The 20,164-nt window shown below is 46.6% G+C and overlaps 1 protein-coding gene across 1 annotated transcript in view; it reads left to right on the top strand.

The window, feature by feature from the left end:
• The window catches only part of NCBP1 (nuclear cap binding protein subunit 1), a 729,105-nt gene that overhangs the window by 485,197 nt on the left and 223,744 nt on the right, over window positions 1-20,164 (top strand). The window lies entirely within an intron of this gene.

Raw genomic sequence — 20,164 nt, 5'->3', positions numbered from 1 at the left:
TATATACTGGACCAAAGTAAGGTACAGTGTGCACACAGTCCACAGTCCCCAGAGGTATAACAGAGGCTAAAGTTAGTTATAACATTACTCTCTAAAGTGGTAGCTTGGTAGAGCAGTAAGGCAGTATCAGAGGACTGTGTAAAGCATTTGTTGTACACACTGTCAGCAAATGGTCTCACTCACTCTAGAACTGAACTCTAGGCCAATTGTTTGTATAAAAATATATAGTTTTATTTTAGAACCAGCAATAGGTATCAAAATATACTTTCTCAGAAAGAGATACTTTAGTTAAATACTTTTTAAATAGGCAATAGACTTTTGAGTACAATAGCTACAGTGTTGCAATAGGCAACACAATTTCAAACACAATGTGACATTGAGCTCAATGGGAATTTCTAGTTAAATGCAATTAGTTACTTTATAGATTACTTTTCTAACCTCAGGACTGGATCCTAGATTCAGTCCTGAGACATCTCCTGTAAACAATTGAGTAAAAGCGTTTCGGTTGGAGTTGTGATTTTTAAGGAATATTATTGTATTTTAAAAGTTGACACAAACTTTTTCACATAGAATCACCAAAGTTATCCTATGGGAGGAACTTCACTTAGCAGCTAAGTAATGTTATCGTTACTTTTTCTTACTCAGTGTTGGATCCTGGATCCAGCACTGGTGTATCTCCTGTAAACAATTGAAAGAATGAGTTGACTTGACTTGAAAGAATGTGTTTAAGTCATACAGGCGATTTTTAAGGAATATTTGTAGTTTTAGAAATTGGACACTTCGAAGTTTTTCTGGTGAAAGCCAGACAATGGTTTGCTATGCAGGAAAATTGAGTTAACAGTAAATCAAGGTTATAATTACTTTTAAGGTTCAGTGCTGGGCTGAAAGATAAAGCGCTGGGTTCTCTCCTGATAACAGGTGAGTAAATAGGAATTTGTTGTTCGGCTGGTTTTAGATGAATATTTTAAAGTTTCAAAACTCCACACTTGAAAGAAATTCTGAGTGAAACCAGTCAATGTTACCCTCAGGAAGAAAAGTGAGTTATCAGCATTTGGGTAAGTACTCGAGTGGCAGAGTTAAGGTTCTGGGCATAGACTCTGGGTCTCCCAGGGTCAGGTAGGTACAGTTGTTACACCCTCAGCGGCACAGGAGCAGCCGGGTGCAGAGAGAGTAGGCCCAATGTTTTCCTATGGAGGATAGGGGGCCTTTGGTTGGTGGCTGCTAGCAGGCAGGCAGGCCACGCGGCTGTGGGAGCTGGTCTCCTGGTCACTTGCTCAGGCCAAATGGAGAAGTAGATTAGGACAAAGGTTGCACTCCCAGGGGCACTCGGGTGGCTGGGTGCAGGGTGCTTTTGAGCCGTCGGGCTCTCAGTGTTATTCAATGGGAGACTTGGAGGTTGAACAAAGGCTGCAGGCTCCTGGACAGAGATTCTTCAGGTGTGACCACCACTTCGAGAGGTAAGTTGGGATCTTGGAGGATAGGTAGACCCCCAGTAGTTGGGCACAGGAGGCCGTGGGGCGCCGGTTGCAGAGGTGTCTTTGGACGTCGGGGAAATCTTACCCTCAGCTGGTCACGGTTGGAGGGGTCCCTTGTTGTGAGGCTGCAGGTGTCGTCAGGATAGTCAAGGAGGGTCTTTGGGCACTGGATTCCGGGTCACAGTCGCCGGTAGGACGTCCTCAGGGTCTTGTCCTCTCGGGCACGGGCCGGGCTTGGTGGGTGCAGATTGTGCTAGATTCGCGGTTCCTGGTTGGCACCAGGGGTTGTTGCTGTTTGAGCAGAACCACTGCTCATGGGAGTCACAGTCTTTAGATGAGCAAGGCAGGCAGGTCCTCCGGGGTTTTCGAGGTTGCTGTCCGCAGGAGACTCCGGGGTTTAGCTGGAGCAGGTTCAAGGATCAGCAGGCCTGTAGGTTTCTGTGGCCAAGTCAGTTGGTGTCGTCCTCTTGTTAGCAGCTGCATGGCAGGTCTTGTTCTTCTTGTTTTCAAATCTGGATCGGAGGAAGGAAGGTTCAGGGTGCCCCTAAATACTAAATTTAGGGGCGTTACAGGTAGGGCAAGGGCAGGGACCAATGGGTCCCTGTCCTGGGGTGAGTACACCCCCTATCCTGCTCCTCTCCTGTGGGAGGGGGGCAGGGGCCTTGCTCTGATAGGGTAGGGCTCATAATTCTCAAGATTGCTGTAGCCTGGAGTTGTGCTTCACCTTGCTTCTCCCACCTGAGGGGTGGAGTTGGCACAGGCTGGCACTGCCTTTCCTCACGTAGGGTTTCCCACCTGTCTTCCCGTCAAAGTAGGGGTCAGAACCGGTGTTGGCCAGTTGCTGAGTACAGCAAATGGCCTGGGGAAGCTCACAAAAGGCGGCAAGCCTTTGAAGCTTCTCCTGCCCATCCTGGGGGAGGAGGCTTGGCCCCTCGTCCCAGGATGTGCATTGTTTCAGGGACCTGAGAGCAGAAAGCTCTCGACCCAGGAGTCCAGAAACATGTCTGGTGGTGGCAGCCTCAGTAGCCACTCAGTCAGGACACTGGGAGTTGGTTAGGTTTCAGGGGGCATCTCTAAGATGCCCTTTGTAGTGCATTTGGCATTAAATCCCACACTGACATCAGTGTGGGTTTAATTTGCTGAGAAGTTTGATATCAAACTTGTCAGTCTTCAGTGTAGCCATTATGGTGCTGTCTAGTTAGTAATGACAACCACACAGCACCATATACTCTTAATGGCATCACTGCACTTACAGTGCCCAGGAATTGCCCCGGGTACTGTAGGGGCACAGGGCTCATGCACCTGTGCCCACACCGCTGGCATAGGGCACCCACCTAGAGGGCTAGCTGATGTATGCCAGGGCAGTGTGTTTGTGGGCATGGCACACATGGATGTGTGCCATGTCGACTCTGTTTAGTTCTGCACCAAGACACTCAACCTGCAAAGGCCGTGCGTGTGTCAGGGTACAGGGGCCCTAAGGGTGGCACAATAAGTGCTGCAGCCCTTAGGGGTCTTCTCTGATCACATGCCCTGGGTACCTAGGGTATCATTTACCAGGGGCTGACATGTGGCCATAGATGCCAATTGTTTTTTTGGGGGGAAGAAACACAGGCCCTGGGAACCTCATTGGCAGGGACCCAGGGCACACCTTGGATAGCTGCCCCCTCTTCCCTAAGATACCGTAATGTATCATCTGCATTCAAGGATATATAAAGCAGTTTGTTACTGAGTTGAATTATTCGCAGCAATTTTCCCGCTTCACGGTAGCTGCCATTGGCTCCAGCGCAATAGCAAAGCGGACCGGGGACAATGGGCAACCCTGTCTGGTACCCCTTCCAATCAGGCTAGCCTCAGAAACTAATTTTCGAGGCATGTGGGCTGCTGAATTCATATCTGTGCATAGATCGCTGCCTAGTGTTGGGTCCGGATGATTGCACATTGTTGTCCTGGAAGAGTCTTCGAAGTATCACGAGATAGGTGGCTCCTCCCCCGGACTACAGTGCGCAATGGGCATCCTTTCCATCCTCAGATTGTTTTTTTCCGCCATTGGGTTCGGATGTACCTTTCTTTACTCAAGTTCGGAAACTTTTCTAAAGGCCAAAAGGCCTTTGGGGTCATCGGTATTGTTATTTCGATTGATGGCGAGTTCTTTGTTCCAGTTCTTCTACAGCAAGACGTCGAAGAGAGCTGCGTGGCCTTTTCGACACCAGAGGCCCGATCGTCATGGAACGGAGCCCGTTCAAACGATGCCCCCTTTGTAACTCTAAATACCCGCACATCGATGTACACCCAGTGTGCAACAAGTGCTTATCACCGGAGCACAATGAGGCCAACTGTCTAGCTTGTGCTCAATTCAGGTCGAAGAAGACGCTTAGGCTCCGACGTGCAGCGAGGCAGACGATGGCGAAGCCAGCGCCCGACCCTGTGAATATCTTCGATGAAGAAGATGATGAGGTCGTCGAGACTGAGGATCCAGAACAGCAGTCGGATTCCGGTTCGGAGCATGGCTCCACCTATTATGAGGACGACAAAGAGGACGTCGACGATGAAAACGGCGTCGAGGTAAGGGACGACGTATCACCCATCGGAGCCGTAGATGACGACTCGAGCGATGAACCAGGCCCGACAGTGGTTACGGGGCCCAAAACAGACACTGAAAAGCTCCCAAGGGCTCAGGTCGAGGCATCGCCAGAAGGCCTTAGCCAAGATCATGATGAACATTCTATAGCCCCGCGTCTCGGCCCGGCTAAGAATATATCAAACGAGCCATCAGTCAAACTACTTAAAGCAAAACCGAAAGCCATCGAGCCGAAAACTAAACCGAAACTGCTGAAGACTGTCTTCGGGTCGAAGATTTCAAACCCATCGGATTCGATGAAGAAAAGAAGTGTCGACGACCCTGCAGGGTCACAAATAAAGGGTGTCGGACCAAAGGTCAGTGCGCTGAAATCCATCACTAAAGTCAAGCATGTCGAACTGACGAGGTCGACTTCGACGGACAGCGACACAAACAAGGGACTCCAGTCCCGGAAGGTTCTCGATCCGAAGCAACGAGTCAACAAGCCACAGCTCGTCAAAGGCCTCGAGCCGAAATCCAAAAGCGGTTCGAAGGAGCACGTCGAGTCGAGGCAGAAGAGCACGCCTCCCATGCAACAGGCGCCTAAGTCGACGCAGGGCCAAAAACACATTGGCGAAAAGGCAAAGTCGGTCTGACCTATATAGACGCCGGCCCCGAAGAAGGTCAGTCTGTCTAAAGACACTATGCCACCGATAAAATTCGGTCTGCACCCGACTGCACGCCCTAAGGCGCTCGATCCAAAAACCGGAATCGAACCACCCAAGAAGGTGTCGATGGGAAAGAGGAGTCATCCTCTAGAAGAGGACCTTGTGTACCAAGAGCCCTCCTATGATGAGCAGTCGAAGCTACATATCGACTCCGACTCTGGCAGACTTACTATTTATCAAAGGAAAATCAGGTCTGAAAATCCTCTTGAATCATATAAAATTGCACTCAAAAAGAAAAGGGATTCTTCTACATCGCCTGTCCTTTTTGAGACTGTAAGGTACCATGACCAAGACACTTCTACATACTCACCCACACGCACTAATGAGGATATGGGTTTTGACTATGATGAACAATATAATTACCCTGCGGACACGGATCAGGATGACAAGACTCAAGCCTGGACCAGACCCTGTTGACCCGGGGGAGTCACAGACTATTCCTGACACTCCTTCTTATCCTATGAAAACTTCGCCAACAGAGGATACAGCTGCGTTTAACGCATTAATATAAAGGGCAGCACAGAATCATGATGTGGAAATGCATGCTGACCCAATTGAAGATGACTTCCTATTTGACACTTTCTCCACTTCAGAGAAATCAGTTAAGACATTGCCAATGCTGAAAGGTGTCCTTAAACACACAGGAGACATTTTCAAAGAAACCACAAAAGCAAGGGTTGTTAACCCCAGAATTGAAAGAAAATACAGACCGGCGCCTGTGGACCCTACATATATTAAGGGACAGCTGCCATTGGACTCTTTGGTGGTTTCAAATGCTCGTAAGCGTGCCAACTCACAAACTACGGGTGATGCTCCTCCTCTAGACAAGGAGTCTAAAATATTAGAAGCTTCTGGAAAAAGGGTAGCTGCTCAAGCAGCTAATATCTGGAGAATTTCTAATACACAGGCCCTATTAGCCAGATACGATAGGGCGCATTATGACACACTAGAGCAACTGCTACAACATTTGCCTGATGTCTACAAGGAGGGAGCAGACACACTGATACAAGAAGGGAAACTCATATCCAACGCATCCATTAAATGTGCGCTGGACGCAGCAGACACCGCAGCCAGGGCCATTAACACAAGTGTCATGCTCAGGAGGCATGCTTGGTTACGCATCTCTGGGTTCAAACCTGAGGTTCAAACCACATTATTGAATCAGCCTGTGAACCCTGATTTTTTTTTATTTGGTCCTGATGTGGACACAATATTAGAGAAAATTAAGAAAGACACAGACAGCCAAGTCTAATGGTGCCCTGCATTCACAACAATTCAGAGGAGGCTCCTTTCGTCGCAATTCAGAGGAGCTACACGAGGCCAGGCATCCCAGCAGACTCCATACAATAAAGGGAGCACACAAACCACCTATAATAAGAACAATAGAGGTGGATACCGTGGCAATAGCAGCAAAGGCAGAGGACGAGGGAATAACAACACCAGATCCTCCGCCAATACTAAACAGTGACGTCTTGTCACTGCCCCCGGACCATGTAACACCGGTCGGGGGAAGATTACAACAGTTCCTGTCAGTCTGGGAGAGCATTCCCACAGACAGGTGGGTGAGACAACTTATTCAGTACGGCTATTGTCTTGAGCTAACCTCCACTCCACCCAACATACCCCCAAGACACCGTCCTATGTCCGCAGAGCAAATACACTTATTGCAGCAAGAAGTCATCAGCATGCTGCAAAAAGGGGCCATAGAACTCATCCCTATACAGCAACAGGGTACAGGGGTATACTCGCTGTACTTCCTTATCCCCAAAAGGACGGGTCGCAGGTCAATACTGGACCTCAGGCCTCTAAACCAATACATCTTGTCAGAACATTTTCATATGCTCACTTTACAGCAGGTTCTACCATTGCTCAGTCAGGGAGATTTCCTCGCAACACTAGACCTAAAAGACGCATATTTCCACATACTGATACATCCGGCACACAGGAAATATCTCAGGTTTACCATACAGAATCAGCACTACCAGTTCAAGGTCCTGCCTTTCGGGGTGACAACAGCCCCCAGGGTGTTTACCAAGTGCCTAGCGACAGTAGCTGCGCACCTACGGAGAAACCATATTCACGTCTACCCCTATCTGGACGACTGGCTTATCCAAGCAAAGTCAGCCCAGCAGTGTGCCAGCAAAATGTCCCGCACTATTCACCTCCTACACAGCCTCGGATTCTCGTTAAACTACACAAAGTCTCATCTCCAACCCGCCCATGTACAACAGTACCTAGGAGCGACAATAGTCACTCTGGCAGCAAAGGCACAGCCAAACTCCGCAAGAATCAACAGCATTCAATTACTGATTCAGAGATTCAGACCCCAACACTCGCTCCCAGCGTGGGTGTTTATGCAGTTGATAGGCATGATGGCCTCCTGCATCTTCATAGTCCCTCACGCGAGACTACACATGCGTCCGCTTCAGGAGTGCTTAGCACGGCAGTGGAATCAGGCTCAAGGACAATTAAAAGACCTAGTGTTGGAGACCGGTCGTGCATACAACTCTCTGCATTGGTGGAACCCACAAAACCTTTGCAGGGGACGACCGTTCCAAGAGCCTGTACCACAAATAGTGCTTACGACGGACGCATCTCTCCTGGGATGGGGAGCGCATGTCCTCCATTACACAGTGCAGGGACTATGGACGACACAGCAAAAGAAGATGCACATCAACCTGCTGGAACTGATGGCAATCTTTATGGCAATGAAGGCGTTCAAGGTGCAATTATGCAACAAAGTCGTGTTGATCCGAACGGACAACATGACTGCCATGTACTACATACAGAAGCAGGGAGGGACACACTCTCCACAATTGTCACATCTAGCGCAAAGCATGTGGAAGTGGGCCATTCAGAGAAACATCTTCCTCATGTCGGAACACCTCCCAGGCAGGGACAACCAGATGGCGGATCTGTTCAGCAGACACAGCCACCACATGCACGAGTGGGAGATACATCCCTCAGTGCTACAACCGTACTTCCAGCAGTGGGGTCGCCCAGAGATAGACCTGTTCGCCACAAGGGAAAACGCAAAATGCCAATGCTTCGCCGCCAGGTTTCCACATCCGCAGTCTCAGGGCAATGCGGTATGGATGAACTGGTCAGGCAGGTTTGCGTACGCTTTTCCCCCAGCCCCGCTCATACCGCTGGTGGCACGCAAACTGCGACAACACTCAATGACACTCATCCTAGTTGCTCCAACGTGGGCGAGGCAACCATGGTACACCACGTTTCTAGAACTTTCCGTGGTGCCTCATCAAAGGCTGCGATTAACACCCAGTCTTTTAACGCAGAACCATGGAGACATTCAGCAACCAGATCCGCAACAGTTGAACCTTGCGATCTGGCTCCTGAAGTCAGAGTTTGGTTACCTGAACTTGCCTCCTGACTGTATGAATATTATCAAAGAGGCAAGAAGACCTACAACCATAGCATGCTATGCAGCGAATTGGAAACGATTTGTCATCTATTGTACCAATAATGACATAAATCCGCTAGATGCATCAACTCAAAACATCATATGTTACCTGTTACATTTACACAGATGCAATCTAGCCTACAGTTCCTTACGTATACATTTAGTTGCGGTGGCAGCTTATCTTCAGAACAGGCAGCACCTTTCACTCTTCAGAGTACCTGCTATTAAAGCTTTCATGGAGGGACTCAAACGAGTGATTCCTCCAGGACACCCACCTTCACCTGTCTGGAACCTGTACGTGGTTCTAACCAGACTGATGGGACCACCTTTTGAACCTCTACACTCGTGTGGGATACAATTCCTAACGTGGAAAGTGGCTTTTTTAGTGGCGATTACATCACTTAGAAGAGTTAGTGAGCTGCAAGCCCTAACTATTCAGGAGCCATTCATACAAATGCATGCAAATAGGGTAGTGCTACGTACAAACCCTAAATTTCTGCCAAAGGTGGTATCCCAGTTTCACATCAAACTATAGAACTGCCAGTGTTCTTCCCAAATCCAGATTCAGTGGCAGAAAGAGCTCTGCATACCCTAGACGTTAAAAGAGCTCTCCTGTACTATATAGACAGGACAAAACTTTTCAGAAAAACTAAGCAACTGTTTGTTGCCTTTTCACCACAGCACAAAGGCAACCCCATTTCCAAATCAGGTATAGCCAGATGGATTGTTAAGTGCATACAAATTTGTTATCAGAAAGCTAAACGCACATTAACAGTTCCCCCAAGAGCGCATTCCACATGCAAGTTAGGGGCATCCATAGCTTTCCTAGGAAACATTCCTCTAGAGGACATATGTAGAGCAGCCACATGGACTACCATACATACATTTACCAAACACTACTGTGTAGATGTACACTCCAAACAACAAGCAGCTGTAGGACAGGCTGTACTCAAGACTCTTTTTCAGACTGCTGCAGCTGGCACGGGCAACCACCGCTAAGGGGGAGACTGCTATACATTCTATGCACAGATGTGAATTCAGCAGCCCACATGCCTCGAACGGAATATGCTACTTACCAGTATGCATCTGTTCTTGGCATGTAGGGCTGCTGACATTCATATCGCCCTCCCTCCTCCCCGGTGCCTGTCGCAGCTGTAGCACTCAGAATTAATCTCTAGCATGGACATCACTTACTGTATCATACTCCATCTCTGCCACAATGGCAAAAAACAATCTGAGGATGGAAAGGATGCCCATGCGCACTGTAGTCCGGGGGAGGAGCCACCTATCTCGTGATACTTCGAAGACTCTTCCAGGACAACAATGTGCAATCATCCGGACCCAACACTAGGCGGCGATCTATGCACAGATATAAATGTCTACAACAAGGGGTGGTGAGGGACAGAGTCTCTGAATTAAGCAGAAAGCTCTCACCCAGTCAAGAGATCAGGGCTAGATCCAACACCGTTTTTAGCTCACTGCACCATCCCAGTTTCAGAACCTGGCTGTATGCAAATTAGTCTGTTCCTGTCCCAGTGCATGATGGGAACAGGGCAAACCAAACTACAAAAGCCAATTCTTACACTGGGAAGGAAACAAGCTCCCGGGGACCGGTTTCTGGCATTACAGCCGTCTTCGGCCCGGTTTGCTTGAATCCTGATGGTGCAATGAGCAAGGGTCTCACATCTGAGAATACCCTTCCACGCTTAGGGTGGACAAAAATATTTACAACAAGGGGTGGTTAGGGACAGAGTCTCTGAATTAAGCAGAAAGCTCTCACCCAGTCAAGAGATCAGGGCTAGATCCAACACCGTTTTTTAGCTCACTGCACCATCCCAGTTTCAGAACCTGGCTGTATGCAAATTAGTCTGTTCCTGTCCCAGTGCATGATGGGAACAGGGCAAACCAAACTACAAAAGCCAATTCTTACACTGGGAAGGAAACAAGCTCCCGGGGACCGGTTTCTGGCATTACAGCCGTCTTCGGCCCGGTTTGCTTGAATACTGATGGTGCAATGAGCAAGGGTCTCACATCTGAGAATACCCTTCCACGCTTAGGGTGGACAAAAATATTTACAACAAGGGGTGGTGAGGGACAGAGTCTCTGAATTAAGCAGAAAGCTCTCACCCAGTCAAGAGATCAGGGCTAGATCCAACACCGTTTTTTAGCTCACTGCACCATCCCAACTCTGTTCATCACCACCCCCTTTTCTAAATCGTTTTTGGCCACTATAGGTGTGGCAGGGTATACTCAGACATGAGTCCCTTTCTCACTGCTCCATCAGGATTCAAGCAAGCCGGGCCGAAGAAGGCTGAAATGCCAGAAACCGGTCCCCGGTAGCTTGTCTCCTTTCTGGTGAAGAATTGGCTTGGTAGTTTAGTCTGCCCTGTTCCCATGATGCACTGGGCCAGGGACAGACTGATTTGCATATAGCCAGGTTCTGAGCTGGGATGGGGCAGTGAGATAAATAACGGTGATCGATCAAGCCCTGATCTTTGGACTGGGTAAGAGTGGTCTGTTTAACTCAGACACTCTGTTCATCACCACCCCCTTTTCTAAATCAGATATAAATGTCAGCAGCCCTACATGCCAAAAACAGATGCATACTGGTAAGTAGCATATTCCTTACTGGTTCTAACTCTTGCGGTTGGGTTGGTATACAGCAATTTAATCCAGGGCAGAAAGACTTGTCCCATCCTCTGCAATAATTGCCGCATGTAAATACTCCCACTTTAAGAAGTCAATGGACTTTTCTATATCCAGTGATTAGACCAGGGCCTTGAAGGTATCAGATAAAGTATAATTCAATACCAGTTTGAGTCTTCTAAAATTCTGCATTGTACTACACTGCAAGAGAAAATTGGTCTAATCCTGATGGATGAGGTCGCCAACGCTGGGGAAAAGCATTATTGCTTAAACCATACTCAGTATTTTATAATCTACTTTTAAAATCAAATGACTATAAGAAAGGGGGTGTGTCTGGTTCTTTTCTTTCTTTGGCATGCTAACAATGACTTCTTATCATAGTGTTAGAGGCTCTTGCTGCTTTATATATGTTGCTAAGCCTGGATGCCAGTCTGTCCACAAATGTAGCATAAAATTCCACAGGCAACCCACCGGTTCTCAGGGTTTTGCCCTGGCCAGCTCCTTTATAGCAGCTTACACTTCCTTCAACTGTGTATCTGTCCTTAGGAACTCTGCTTAATATGGTGTAAACCCTTTGAGGTTGCCCGGTGCTCAGTTGACTTGTAACTCCGTGTGTTCCACAGGGGCCCTTGCAGTATATAATTGGTCATAGTAGGACTTAAAAAGAGCATTTGTTTCAGACTGAGTATGTGTTGGTGCATCCCTTTTGCTCTGAACACTCAAAATAGGAGTCTGTTTCTTGTCCCCCTGTAATCTTCCTGCGTATCTTTCATAGTGCATTTTGGTTATATATTGTTTATATTCAAACCCCCTGCAGTGCTCTATTAATGCAAGCAGTTTATCTCCTCTTGTATGTGGAGATTGCCGCTAAGTTCCTTAGGGACATTTTACTCCAACATATTGAGCAGTTGCTCCTGCTTAATAATGTCCCTGTACAAGCTAATTGGTATTCCCACCCTTGCTGTGTCCCCTGATAATAATTTGAAATGACTCCCACTCTACTAGCGCTGTCGTAGCTGTACCTTTATTCTCTGTGAAATGATTAATAATTGTCCCTCTCAGTTCAGTATTCACACTAAATCCTCTAGCTTGTCCACATTGTGCCTCCAAGTTGGGATGGTGGCTCGTGGATCTGTCCAATTAAGTGTAAATAATGGGGGACTGTGGGCCAAGTAAGTGCGTGCCAAGTACTACTCTACTGCATGGATAGTGTTAGAGACTGAAATGGAGTGGTTGGTAAGCAGGTATGTGCCATCTCCTTAGACAAGGTGAACCTCTGTTTTATCCCCCCCCCCCCTTCCACAATGCAAATATCTATAAATTGTGTATTCTACTCGCAGTTCTGTTTCAAGCATCTGAAACTATGAAAGATCCAATATTGAAGTAGAAAAAAGTTACCTGGTGGGATCTTCCATAGATCTCATGCATTCCTACTCCACGAATAAAGGATAGAGATCAGTTTAGTCATATAATGAATTTAACACCTGTGCTAGAAATCTAAAATGCGATGGCCTCTGGAAGGGGTGAGGCTAGGGCACACTCACCTCATTGCCTGACTATAGTCTTTCCCGATGAGGGGAATGTGCTGCTAAAGTCCTCTGTTTTAAGGCCATTGAGGCAGACAGTGCTTTGTACTGCTAATGTAAAGTTAGAGTAGGTCTTTAACCGTAAGCTTGGGAAGTGAATCAAAGTTGTGATTCTATGAAAGATACAAATACTGTAGAACTACAGTTCCATGTAAATAGCTTTTTTTTCCTCTCCACTATATGGCACCAGACACACCCATCCGGTAGGCTTGCATCTGGCGGGTTTAGTGTTTGTCAGATAAGGACATTTTCAAATTAAAAATGGTGCAGTGTTTTATCCTTGTGACTGATACTCCTCCTGAGGCGTGAGCCGGGAGGTCGTTGTTTGTTAAGTTTGTCACTTTATGCTTTTAACTTGCACGTTTTTATCAGCTGACCTTGCAGCTTCTTAAGCTCACACCACTTAGTTTGATTACGAAGCTAAGTTGTTTATACTCGCTATCCCTCCGCTTGACTAAAAAGCGGTAGCATTATTTCTCCCCCCTTCCCTGCTAGATGCGGGTTAGAAAATTGCTCCGACTCACCCCAGCCGATCTTAACGCTGTTAAGGGTGTTTGGATTTAACTTCGTCGGCCATCTTGGAGTGGGGTAGCCTTCGAAGGCCCCCGATTGGCCCCTATAAAAGGGAAAGCGCCGCGTTGGTTTCCCAATCCTTGTGACTGATACTCCTCCTGAGGCGTGAGCCGGGAGGTCGTTGTTTGTTAAGTTTGTCACTTTATACTTTTAACTTGCACGTTTTTATCAGCTGACCTTGCAGCTTCCTAAGCTCACACCACTTAGTTTGATTACGAAGCGAAGTATTTTACACTCGCTATCCCTCCGCTTGACTAAAAAGCAGTAGCGTTATTTCTCCCCCCTTCCCTGCTAGATGCGGGTTAGAAAATTGCTCAGACTCACCCCAGCCGATCTTAACTCTGTTAAGGGTGTTTGGATTTAACTTCGCCGGCCATCTTGGAGTGGGGTAGCCTTCGAAGGCACCCGATTGGCCCCTATAAAAACGGAAGCCCATGCCTCTGCGCAGCGGACGCGCCGGAGCCGTGCCAGAGTCCTGCCCGTCTGCGCCCGTCCGCGACCAGGATGCAGACGCAGGTACTGTCCTACAGGGCTCTCCCCCTCTCATGACCTATGACAGCGCCAGGCTTAAATCCATGCGCCCTCTACATTGTACTATACCATTATCCATTAATACAGTTGTCACTCCCCGTTTTCCTCTTATAAAATGCTCCTCAGATTTATCAGTTGATGCTAAGCACGACTGCCTTCTTCTGCAGTCAACTTCTTTGCAGACACGATTAAAAGCTGGCCTACTAAACTGTCGGTCCTTAGTAAAACATGCTCTTGATGTACTCCATACTTTGGAAGAGGATAAATGGGATTTATTGTTTCTCACCGAGACGTGGTTAGGAGAGGACACCAACCCCGCGTTACACCTAGCAATTCCTCCGGGATACAGTATATTATGCGCCAATAGACATAGCCCTCATCCTGGGGGTGGAGTGGCCATTATATACAGAACCCACTGGACCATCTCGTCCTTTTCCTATAACCAAGTAGAACGCATTGAAGCACTCCCTTTCTGTATTAAAATTTCGCCCAACTTTACACTCTCTGGTCTCCTGGTTTACCGACCACCCAATTCCAAACCATCCCATCTCCCAGCTTTTCTAGACTACGTTCTTCAAGCCTCACTGCGATATGCCAACTTTACCCTTCTCGGGGATTTTAATCTCCATGTTGATAATCTTGAGGATACTGCCTCCCTCAATTTTCTGTCCACTCTAGCAGTTGGCGGACTGAATCAAGTCATTAGTTGTCCTCCTCACAAAGTGGGCCACACCCTTGATCTAATCTGTACTAACTTGGATGACTTAGATGCCCCTGCTCCTCTCCCTATAGTGTGGTCGGATCACCTGCTTGTTCCCTTTACATTACCCGGCCACCACATAAACCGACATATCTGTCCGGCTAAACAACAGGGTAGAAATTGGAGCAAAATTTCTCCTGACAGCTTAGCTCCTCACCTTCCATCTTTAGATACGATCTAGATCTCGATACACGACTTACTAATTTTAATGACCGGATTACTTCTGTAATCGATCTCATTGCCCCAGTTAGGCCCATAAAAACCTATCGCTCGGCCCCATGGTATTCGAATGATCTTCGAAACCTTAAATCTGAATGTAAACGTCTTGAGAGGCGCTGGAGAATTACCTATTCACCTGACTGTAAAATCCTTTATAAAGCTGCTTTAAAAAACTATAGGAAGAAGATCATAGAACACAAAAGAGTATTTCTAGAAGAAAAAATTAATCGCTCCCAAGGTTCATCTAGGGAAATATTTGAGACAGATCTTTTACAGATCCCCTGGCACTGAAACGTCCTCCAGTGGTATCACAGACTCTTTGTGATAATCTCTCTATCTTTTTCGAGAACAAAATAGCCACCATCTATGACTCTTTCCCTAGTAACACTCCTGCAAATAAAAGTCCCACTTCTGTCTCCTCCTCCGGACCCGAATCCCTGTTCTCTGACTTTGCAGAGATCACTTTGGAACAATCTCTTGCGGAACTTCTCAAAACCAAATCTGGCTCTCCGCTGGACCCATGGCCCGCTAAACAATACAAGTCTTTAGCCCCTATTCTTAATCCCTCACTGAATAGGATCTGGAATGATTCATTGCAGCTGGGACTTTTTCCAGACACATGGAAACAAGCACGATTGGTCCCTATTATTAAGAAGGCTAGCGCTGATCCGAGTGAGCCTGCTAATTACAGGCCAATCTCTCTACTACCTGCCCCTGCTAAAGTACTTGAAAGACTGGCTCAACAACAACTAGCAAGCTTTCTTGAAACCTCAGGTGCTTTTCACGACTCTCAGCGTGGCTTTAGGCCAGGATACAGTACTGAGTCGGCCCTAATCGAGATGTCAGACGCAGTAAGATGGAGGTTGGACGAGGGATCAAGAGCGGTGTTGGTGCTGCTGGACTTGTCGGCAGCATTGGACAGTTTCCCACCCCCTCCTCCTTGAACGCCTCCACTCGAAGGGCATCCGGGGCACGGCCTTGGGATGGATTTCATCTTTCCTGTCTAACCGGTCCCAGGCAGTTTTCACCCCCCATTCACTTCTGAAAGCCGCCCGCTTCGGTGGGGAGTTCCTCTGGGCTCCTCATTGAGCCCCCTTTTATTTAATGTTTACTTTTCCCCACTTTTTGATATCATCGCCCAAACTGGTATAAAGGTCACCTCCTACGCTGATGATATCCAGCTTTTGTTTTCATTTAATGACATCTCCCCCTCAACATTTGATCCCTTAAAAAACTGCCTCCGTACAATCGCCCAATGGATGGACAATAATTTCCTAAGGCTGAATGCAGGGAAAACGGAGGTTCTCTTTTTCCACCAGCCTTCGCGCCTCTTGACCCTAACATCTGGTGGCCCCTTGATTTAAGTGCCCCCCCCCCCCTCCCAAAAGACTCTGTGAAGAATCTTGGAGTTAAATGGGACTCCAACCTCACTTTTCATCAGCAAGTTCACACAGTCTCCACTGCATGTCTAGCCAAGATCAGAATGATAAAAAAGTTCATTCATTTTCTACCCAGTAACACCAGGAAGATCGTAGTACAGGCGTTAATTACTTCACCCAGTCCAATGGCGAGCTCATATATCAGTGACTCAAGGGGGGTCAAACAAGTCCTACTCCCCACTACTCTCTTATCCACATTATAATGAGGTAATGCACTGTACTCTGCCCTGTTTAAAATACCTGTTCTCCGAGACAACACAACAGAACAAAGCACTCAGAGTGACCCAGATCGTAGTGGTTCACAATAGTCCACACCACACATTGGACCTTACTCTGAATAGAGGAAAAAATGTGCGAGAAGCAAGTGACCCCTCACGGAAACACCACCAAACGGGGTAACTGGTATGCAATTTCCAGACCGGCCCCTGTCTCATCATCGGTGGTCACCCGCTTCTCGAAGAAAAATAAGATGAAAGGAAAGAAGTGTCCAAAACAAACAACATATAAAGTGATAAAGTGAAGTGCAGAAAAATCTGCTAGTGACAAACACACACAAAAATAATAATAGAGTGCCTAAAAATACACAGTCCACCAATCCCTTAGCCACTTTTATTCGTAGGGTGGTGATCGCGTGCTGTTGATTATTAAAAAGGCTGGTAGCTAATCATGCGTACCATTACCTACAGTGCCGACATGTTTCACTGCTGTATTGCGTAGAGCAGTTTCATCAGGGCTGCACTCAAGTGCTGCCACTTCACTCTTTTTGGACACTCAGTTCTGTAACGTGCCGGGAGCAGCAAAGCTTTGCATACCAGCCACTCCGGTATCAAACAGGGCCCCTGGGTACTTCTGACGTAAGTGTGCCCCTTGTTTTTTGATAAAAATATTTTATCGTGACAGGCTCGGAAGACGCCTTTCCTCAGCCGTCTACCGAGCCTGTCACGATAAAATATTTTTATCAAAAAACAAGGGGCACACTTACGTCAGAAGTACCTAGGGGCCCTGTTTGATACCGGAGTGGCTGGTATGCAAAGCTTTGCTGCTCCCGGCACATTACAGAACTGAGTGTCCAAAAAGAGTGAAGTGGCAGCACTTGAGTGCAGCCCTGATGAAACTGCTCTACGCAATACAGCAGTGAAACATGTCGGCACTGTAGGTAATGGTACGCATGATTAGCTACCAGCCTTTTTAATAATCAACAGCACGCGATCACCACCCTACGAATAAAAGTGGCTAAGGGATTGGTGGACTGTGTGTGTTTTTAGGCACTCTATTATTATTTTTGTGTGTGTTTGTCACTAGCAGATTTTTCTGCACTTCATTTTATCACTTTATATGTTGTTTGTTTTGGACACTTCTTCTTTCCTTTCATCTTATTTTTCTTCGAGAAGCGGGTGACCACCGATGATGAGACAGGGGCCTGTCTGGAAATTGCATACCAGTTACCCCGTTTGGTGGTGTTTCCGTGAGGGGTCACTTGCTTCTCGCACATTTTTTCCTCTATTCAGAGTAAGGTCCAATGTGTGGTGTGGACTATTGTGAACCACTACGATCTGGGTCACTCTGAGTGCTTTGTTCTGTTGTGTTGTCTTGGAGGACAGGTATTTTAAACAGGGCAGAGTACAGTGCATTACCTCATTATAATGTGGATAAGAGAGTAGTGGGGAGTAGGACTTGTTTGACCCCCCTTGAGTCACTGATATATGAGCTCGCCATTGGACTGGGTCTTATTGTGTATTATTGACTGTGAGTGGAGGGCGACCCTTTCCGTATTCCCTCTGAGCTCCAATAGTGTTTGAGAGTTAATTACTTCACACCTGGACTATGCTAATGCCCTCTATACTGGTCTGTCTGTAGGGCTTTGTCACCGCCTACAGACGGTCCAGAATGCGGCGGTGCGACTAGTTGCAGGTATTCCCCTACGTGAGCATATTGCTCCCCACCGACGTGAACTTCGCTGGCTACCACTGCACAAAAGGGCAGAATTCAAAGCCCTGGTTCTAGCTCATCGGGCCATGCAAGGTAAAGGCTCTGCCTATCTGACCACTTGCTTGATCCCTTATAACAGGGGTCTCCAAACCGGTCCTGGAGGGCCGGATCCATGCCAGATTTTTTGGATATCCCCATTGAGATACATGTAGTTATTTTAAAAATCTGGCATGGATCCGGCCCTCCAGGACCGGTTTGGAGACCCCTGCTTATAACAACATCAGGACCTTACGCTCCTCATCTAAAAATCTCCTTACAGTTCCCAGATTTAGGAAAACCCGCTCAGGTGGGAAAACTTTCCCAGTGTTAACTGCGGCCCTCTGGAATAAACTTCCTATTGCCATCCTGTTGATTAAGGATGAACAACCTTTCCGGAAAGCCCTCAAAACGTATCTGTTCTGTTGATCGACCTCCGCCTCAAGCAACCTTCCAAGGCTGTATGTAGTCGCACAGGAGCGCCGGGACACCCCGTTGGGGTAGCTGCGCGCGATACCAAAATACACTAAATAAATAAATAAATATGTTTTTATAGGTCTGTCCTCTAGACAACTTTGACATCATTTCCAATTTTATGTGATCAAAGAAATTCTTTAACAAAGTACATGTAGATGGTCTTTAGGTCAACTCTAGTCATCTCTTCGTCTTTAACGGTATCTTTCACACTTTGCTACTTCTGATCACATCATACAGTGAGTGACGGCATCTTTCCTGATCACCCATGAGCATCCACCATTTTAGAGCACAGGTATTGGGCCAACACTTTACTTCTCATGTTCTTTTTCTTTCAATTTCTTGTCTTTTTTTAGGTCTCATAGACAGTTGTTGAAGATCTGTTGTGTACAACATCAGCCTTTGCAGTGGGCTTTCAGCCCGCTCATTGCTGGTCATTCGTAAACTTGCTTGTCACTATGGCTACCTTGCTTTCTTCCTTCTTGTGTTGATCCCCCCCAGAGCTTAGCTGTGCACAGCTCAAATCCGTATTTACTTTTTTTCTCTTTCTTTGAGCATTCCATTAGAGCGCACGCTTTTTCATGCTCTGTCCCCATCTGCTGCATCCCCCTAATATTCCTGCCCCCAAACACTATATAGCCTCCTACCCCTCTTGCAGTTTCTCCCTCGAAGTACAACAACTGATATAATTTTGCCAGGGTTTGACTAAAGAACAAACTTTATTGGGTTGATTTATTTTGTTGTTTTATATCCTGTGGTCCATATGTTGCATGAAAGCCCAGGCTTTCATACCCTCAGGCAGCCGTTATGAGAGGAGGAGGCTAGAGGGCTTTTGTACTCGCCTCAGTTGGAGTTGTCTGGCAGAGCCTCACAAATCTTCTCCATGGGCTGCCATACCAGTTGGCTTAAGCACTTTTTCCAGTTCAGAGTCATGTGGAAAGTAAATGACCTTAGCAAGCGTTTTATTTTAAATTCAGGCACTTCCTTATTAACTACCTCAAACATCTATTACTTACTTTTAAATCACTGCAAGTTGTCCTCTGTTATTTTTTAATTAGATGACATGCAACAAACCTATTAGATTCTCTTAAAATTTCCTGCATTCAAAATATAAACCATACGTTTATAAATATTGAAAATATTTAATTGATGCAACCTTAAGATGTTTGCTACTTTTTTGTGTTTGTAAATGTTTTTATCAGCTCATGTGCGTTATAAAGGGGAGAGCTATTTGCTTTGCTAGTGCGTGTTCAATTTTAATTTTTTTAAGTCATCCTTGTGTGTTAAAACCAATTCTTCAGAATGCAGTAATTCATACAGTGTACTCAAATTAAAAAGGGTTCCTGTGCTAAATTTTCTTGGAAGCACCTTGGTTAGGATTAGATATCTCAGCATCACAGGTGGAATGTCTGGTGTCTGCAGTGCAGGCAATTGAGTCTCTGCAACGAAGCTCAACATCCTGTGCTTCTGGGCAAATCACTTAATCTCCCCGTGCCTATCAAAAATAAATGTGTCCTTGTGTAACGAAACTGGTGCTCATGTAAAGCGCTCTGACACCCGAAATCTTCGGGTCTATCTAGTTCGCGCAATATAAAACTCTGGAAAAAAAAGAAAAACATTATGTTTATTTTAAAAGGTTCAAATGTACTGAAACATAATTCAATCAATGTTCAGCAGACATTTCACTTTATTCTTACCTTCCTTCGTGGGGCACTTAAGTCTTTGCATTCTTTATTTCTGTGTGTTGCACTGAGAATGTTTTTTGCAAGCTGTACAATTGGCATGAGTAT

The sequence above is a fragment of the Lissotriton vulgaris genome, chromosome 3_1, assembly GCF_964263255.1.
Source record: "Lissotriton vulgaris chromosome 3_1, aLisVul1.2, whole genome shotgun sequence".
Lineage (NCBI taxonomy): Eukaryota > Metazoa > Chordata > Amphibia > Caudata > Salamandridae > Lissotriton > Lissotriton vulgaris.
The sequence above is the reverse complement of the archived record's forward strand: the minus strand, read 5'-3'. Positions and strand labels throughout refer to the sequence as shown.